The sequence below is a fragment of the Equus asinus genome, chromosome 15, assembly GCF_041296235.1.
Source record: "Equus asinus isolate D_3611 breed Donkey chromosome 15, EquAss-T2T_v2, whole genome shotgun sequence".
NCBI classification, from domain to species: domain Eukaryota; kingdom Metazoa; phylum Chordata; class Mammalia; order Perissodactyla; family Equidae; genus Equus; species Equus asinus.
Genome location: NC_091804.1, coordinates 40135649 through 40141648, shown reverse-complemented (window position 1 = coordinate 40141648; position 6000 = coordinate 40135649).

Genomic DNA, 6000 nt, shown 5'->3' with positions numbered 1-6000 from the left:
TCTGCATCTGCCCTGATTCTAGGGGCTCTCCACGCCCCCTACAGCCCTGAGATGCTTTCCTCTAGCCCACCATGATTGCATTCCAGGCCAAGAGAACTTCTTCTGTCAAATTCTAGCACCCATCCACTTTATCTGCAAGGACAGAACTGAATTGCAGCAAATCTCCTGGATTGGAATTGCTCAACCTCTAGCACAGAGAAGAATTCTATTCACACCCCTGGGAAGCTTTCTGATGAGTTGCCAAGGCCCTACACGTCCCTGGGGACTGCCTGGTAACATCCTTTTTCTCCGTCTATGTGGTAATGTGCTTTTTACAGCGACTTCTCTCACGTCACGCAGCCTCCAGGATCTCATCTCTGGCCTCCGCGTGGGCAACGCTCCTGGCTGCATTCATTTCCGGCAAAGGGCAGGAAGGACTGTGCAAAGGGCTGAGGCACTGTCTCATTTTCGATGCCAGGGCTGTGGAAATGAAGGAAAATCAACTCCAGATAGATGATAACACTTGAGAGGCTGAGTCGATCAATCTGCCAGCAAATGCCCCCATCACATGCCTCAGTCTTTCAGAATGAAGAGGTGCAGGGGGTCCTGTTGGGGCCCACCCACATCCCCTCCACCAGGCACTCACCTGTCCCTATCTACTCTGGATGTGTAAGAATTGACTTCGAATTGCCTTCTTCCACAAGGGAGAGCCCGCCTCTACTCCAGGAAGCAGCCCAGGAGCAACCTCTGGCTGACACGGTCACAAAGGCTAGCCCCTTGCCTCAAAGCAGGACCACCTCTGTGCGAGTCACAGATATAATTCACACTCCAGAGCCCTGCCCACCCAGTGGCCCTGTGAGATCAGGCTGAGGCTCCTCTCCAGCTGAGACCACAGCCTTATTCAATTCTCTTCCCTTGCCCCATTCTCCTGCCCTCACTCTCTCTGCCAGGGGAGCACCCCCTTGGTAAAGCAGATGCTGCAATCCCGTCTCAGGCTCCGTCTTTGGGGAGCTCCTCTAAGAGGCAGCGTTCTCCTCCACCACCAGCATCCTTGCTCTGTGTCGAGCTCCTGCTGATTACCTGACACTGGCTAAAGTTTACGAGCATCGTCAAACGTAACCCTCACAACAGTCGTGTGAGGTAGGGACGATTATTAACTCCATTTTACAGATGATAACACAAAGGCTGAGGGAGGTGCACCCTTTCCCAAAAGCATACAGCCTGTGGGTGGTGGAACCAGCAGAACTGTTAGAACTGGAAAGGGGCTAGAGACCCTGGCTGCTCATGTCACATTTAGGGAAACTGAGACAATAGGATGGATCACCTGTCAGCCTCAGACCAAATGTCCAGACTCCCACTCCAGTGCTCTTTCTATCACATCACAGCTTTTAGCCTCCAGTCAGAATTATATCGTTAAGCACAAAACAAAACAAAAACCTCCTGTTAATACACACACACACACACACACACACACACACACACACAAATCAGGTTGGATCTTTTGTTTCAAACAACCAAGGACAAGGAGTTTCCTTAATCCCCAAACCTGGATTCCCTGGGCCTGGATCCTGGGCCGTGCCACACACATTTTAATAACCCGGTTACCATCAGTCAGCATTGCCCATCGTGGAGAACAAGGACAACGCTCTGGTTTTTAGAGAGGTCCAAGAGCTGGCGTTCCTGGGAGGAAGTCCAGCCTTCCATGTAAGCAGAGTGAGACCCATGGGTGTCATCTTAGGGGATTACAGGGCTGGCCTCATCCCATCCCCCAAATACCCCCCACCCCAACCCCCACCGGCACTAATATTTCGCTGAGGTTTTGGATTGCTTGGTGTATGCCAGGCACCGTGCCCAGGGCTTTGCCTGCATCATCCCCTTTAATCCTTATGACCATATATGTGGTGGATACTTCCTTTTGACAGGTCAGGAAGCTGAGGCTCAGAGAAGTCAAGTAACTTGCCCAGGTTCACACAGCTAAAGAACACCAGAACCGGCGCTGGCACCCGGGGCAGACTGAGTCCAAAGCCCCGACTCTCGCGTCCTCATTCTGATGCCTGGCCCTGCCTAGGTCTGGGTAGTCCCTCTGCAGCTGACCTCAAGGCATTTTCTAACAAAATGGCCCTACAAAGCCGAAGGGAAGGAGAGAACACATGGGACCACTGGGTCCATGCAGAAATGTGAGACTGAACTAAAGCTCTGGGCCGGCGAGTGTCCCTTTGCATCCCTGTGGCAGAAACCCAGAGGAGAAATAAACAGCGCTGAGGCTGTCCACAAGCCTGTCAGCTATTTCCATATGAAGAGAAAAAGACTGAAGCGAGCAAGCCTATTTTTATTATTTTTTTCTTTTTTCTGGAAGGCCATTGGTGGATGCCTCTGCCCTTGCTGGTGATAAAGTATTCCTTTAATTATCAGTTAGGAGAGGAGTCCAGGAAGCTATTTTCCTCCGCTATTGTCACAAGGAGATGAAAGGCGTCAGCCTTCTGAGCAGCTCCAGTTTGGGGCCTCGCGCGGCTGCAGGAGGCCTCCTGTGCGGGAGGGTGGGCTGTGCTGACGGAGACAGCCGCAGCGACTGTCCCAGCTCACGTAATGTTACCCTCGTGCCTCTGTTACTGTCCCAGAAAGCAGTGCCAGCGCCCTGAGTCAGCCTTGCCCTTCCCTGGCCTTCCCTCTGAACGCTCATGCTGCTTCAGAAGATCATGATGGGAAGAAGAACAAGGCCATATTTGTTTTTCCACCTCTGACCCTCAGCTCAACTCCTGAGTACATTCTGAGGTCTTGCCAGGATGAGCCAGATGTCCCCGTCTCCCAGTTTAGCCATCGCTGGCTGGATACCAGACATTATTCCATTCAGGAAGACAAGTTTTTCTCTTACTCCACATCACCCCCGAAAACCTTCGGTGCTTCCCCATTGCCTTTATGAGAAGGGTCTCACTCCCACATCAAGCATTTAAGGACACCATGATCTGGACTCTAGAGAGGTGGTGATAAAGAGAATAGAGCTGAGGATTAATACGCCAGTTTTGGAATCTTTGCTGTGTGACCTTGGACAAGTCTCTTCACCTCTCTGAGCCTCTCTGTTTCTATATTAGTTATATACTGCTGCATATAAAAATTACCCCAAAAGTTAGAGGCTTAAAACAACACACATTTAGGATCTGTTTCTGTGGGTCAGGAATCCAGGCTTCCCTGGGTCCTCTGCTCAGGACCCTCAGAGGCTGCAGTCAAGGGGTCCGCCTGGGCTGTGGTCTGATCTGAAGATTCAGCTGGGGCAGGATCCACATGGAGGTTCATTCCTGTGGGGTTGGCAGGATCCAGTTCATTGGGGGTTGTTGGACTGAGGGCCTCACATCCTTGCTAACAACTGGCAGGAGGTGCCCTGAGTTCCAGCCACATGGGTCTCCTTCTTGGGTTTCCTTCATCAGAGCACCCACTGGAGAAGAGCCAGAGAGAAAGTGCAGAAGAGAACGGTCCTTGCACGATTAGGTTCCAAAAGAACTCCATCTTTACGACCTAATCACAGGGGTCACCCTCATACCACCTGTCATATTGTGTTTATTAGAAGAGAGTCACTGGGTCCCGCCCACGTTCAAGGGGAGAGGCAGAGGCATGCACACCAGAGGCTGGGGGTCACTGGGGGCCATGTCAGGAGCCACCCACCCTGATTTCCTCCTCCTAAAATGCAGACGATATGGGGTTGTTACAAGACTGAGTGATATGATATATATGAATGCTTAGCACTTCAGCATGAAATACTTAGAGCCCAATAGGTTATAAGCACTCAATAAACGGTCTCTGACTTCTCTAGACCAGTGTTCCTGATGTTTTTCGTTATCACCCCCAGCCCAAGGATACCTTTGGACAGTTTTTCCGAATCGACCCTCTGCTCTTCATGAAAGTTTAATATCACAGATGTACTGTATAGGGTTGAGTTCTGGAGGACCATTAATCATTGTGATATCTAAGATTTTTCACTCCTCACCAGAACCAATTTCCCCCTGTTGGTGACATCACCCACGTGGCAAATGCGTGCTCTAGATTCATCTCTCTTTTCTCACGTCTCCCCGTAACCACAGGTGTGTGATGCACACAAGTACACATGTACAGAAACACACACACAACCTACACGCCAGCACACAGGACACTGCTTTCCCCTGGTACCGCATACTTTCTTCTATATCTGTGCACTGCTCACCTGGTTCTCTGCCTAGAACGACATCCTTCTGACCCTTATTCACCTGATTAACTCCTGGCTACCTGCAAAGTTTCGGCCGAAGCGTCCATGCGACGGGCAGCCTCTGGGATGGCCCTCAATGATGCCCGCCTCCTGGGATTTCTCCCTTGTGTCATCCCCTCCCCTTGAGTATGAGCTGGACCCACTGACGCACTTCTAACAAACAGATTATAGCAAAAGTGATGAGATCTTACTTTAAAAATTAGTTTACTAAAAGACTCTGGCTTCCATCTTGCTCACTCTGTTGCTCACCAGCTCACTTTTCTGTTGGAAGCCAGCTCCCATGGTGTGAGATGTCCCACGGAGATGCTCATGTGACAAGGAACTGAGGGCGGCCTCGGTCCTACAGCCCACGAGGAAGTGAGTCTGCCCACAACCACGGGAGTGAGCTTGGAAGTGGATCCTTCCCCACTCGAGCCTCAGATGAGACCCCAGCCCCGACGGCAGCCTTGTCAGAGAGGACGCGGGGGCCCCAACGAAGTGCTGACCCCTGACCCACGGAAACTGAGATCACAATTGTTGGCTGTTTTAAGCCACTACGCTGACATTTGTGACACGGCCACAGATAATGAATACAAGCAGATCCTTTAGGAAGACTTTCTTGATGCTACCATTTAGCCACAGACACACACGAGCAAGCACACACTCATTCAAACACACACTCACACATGCATGCCTACTCACACTGTCTCACACACATGCACTCTCTCATACCAGTGGATGCCTACGTACCCACAGACACTTTCTCACATACACACACACTCACACACACACCCAGGGGCATGAGGCATCCTTTCTCTGTGATGACTTGATCTTAGAATTCATCACACTTTCTTGTCTCTGCGTTTTTACCTCCCAGCCTCCCCACTGTGAGCCCTTGAGGTCAAGGACTGTGTCTTTGCCTGTCTGGTTTTAGAGTCTGAAACCCATAGGTATCGATACATTTTCAACAAGTTAGTGTTAATCATCACCCCCTTTGGAAGTGAGACCCAGTGACTCATTCTGCTTCTTGAGTTGGCTGTGTCTCCTTTCCTCTTTCACACAAACAGAAAGATTGTCTTTATAAGATTCCTTTTCCATCAGTCTGCTTCCACTGATGACAGGAAATTACTTACCCTCTTGCCTGGAAAACAGCCTGCAGATTTACTCACGGGCAGTAATGAGAGAAAGACAAGAGCTGTTCACCAAGCGCCTGCTGGGTGCCCGAACCCCAGGAAAGGAGAAGATACAGCATCCTTGAGAAGGGCATCAATCTTGTTGCATGTTAGAGACAATAGCAGGTGGTTTTATGATGATGTGACAAAGCGAAGAGTTCAGACAGCAACATGGGAAAAGCAGGAGGCATGGTGGTACGAGCTTCGAGGCTTGGAAGCCCAACTGGATAGTGTGGTAACTTGGGGCAAGTTACCTCACCTCTCTGTGCCTGTTTCTTCCTCTCAAAATGTAAACAACCACAGTGTATGCTTCATAGAGCTTTTGTAAAGATTAAAAAAACACATGTATGGCACCTGACATAGGGCTCAATAAATAGTAACTATTATTTATTATTACCATTATTAAGTTCAGGAAAGGAAGAGACAAGAATGGGTGGGAGTAAGCAGGGAAGGCTTCCTGGAAGAGGTGGAATTGAAGCAGGAATAACTGAATGGATGGGAGCAATTAAGCAGAAACTACAGAAGGAGATGATTCTGGTCGAAGAAACTGCACAAACTGAATGGAAGTATGACCGTCAGGTTGCCAGTATCCATGACTAAAGGAGGGGACTTTATAAGAGACGTGGGTGATGGAGC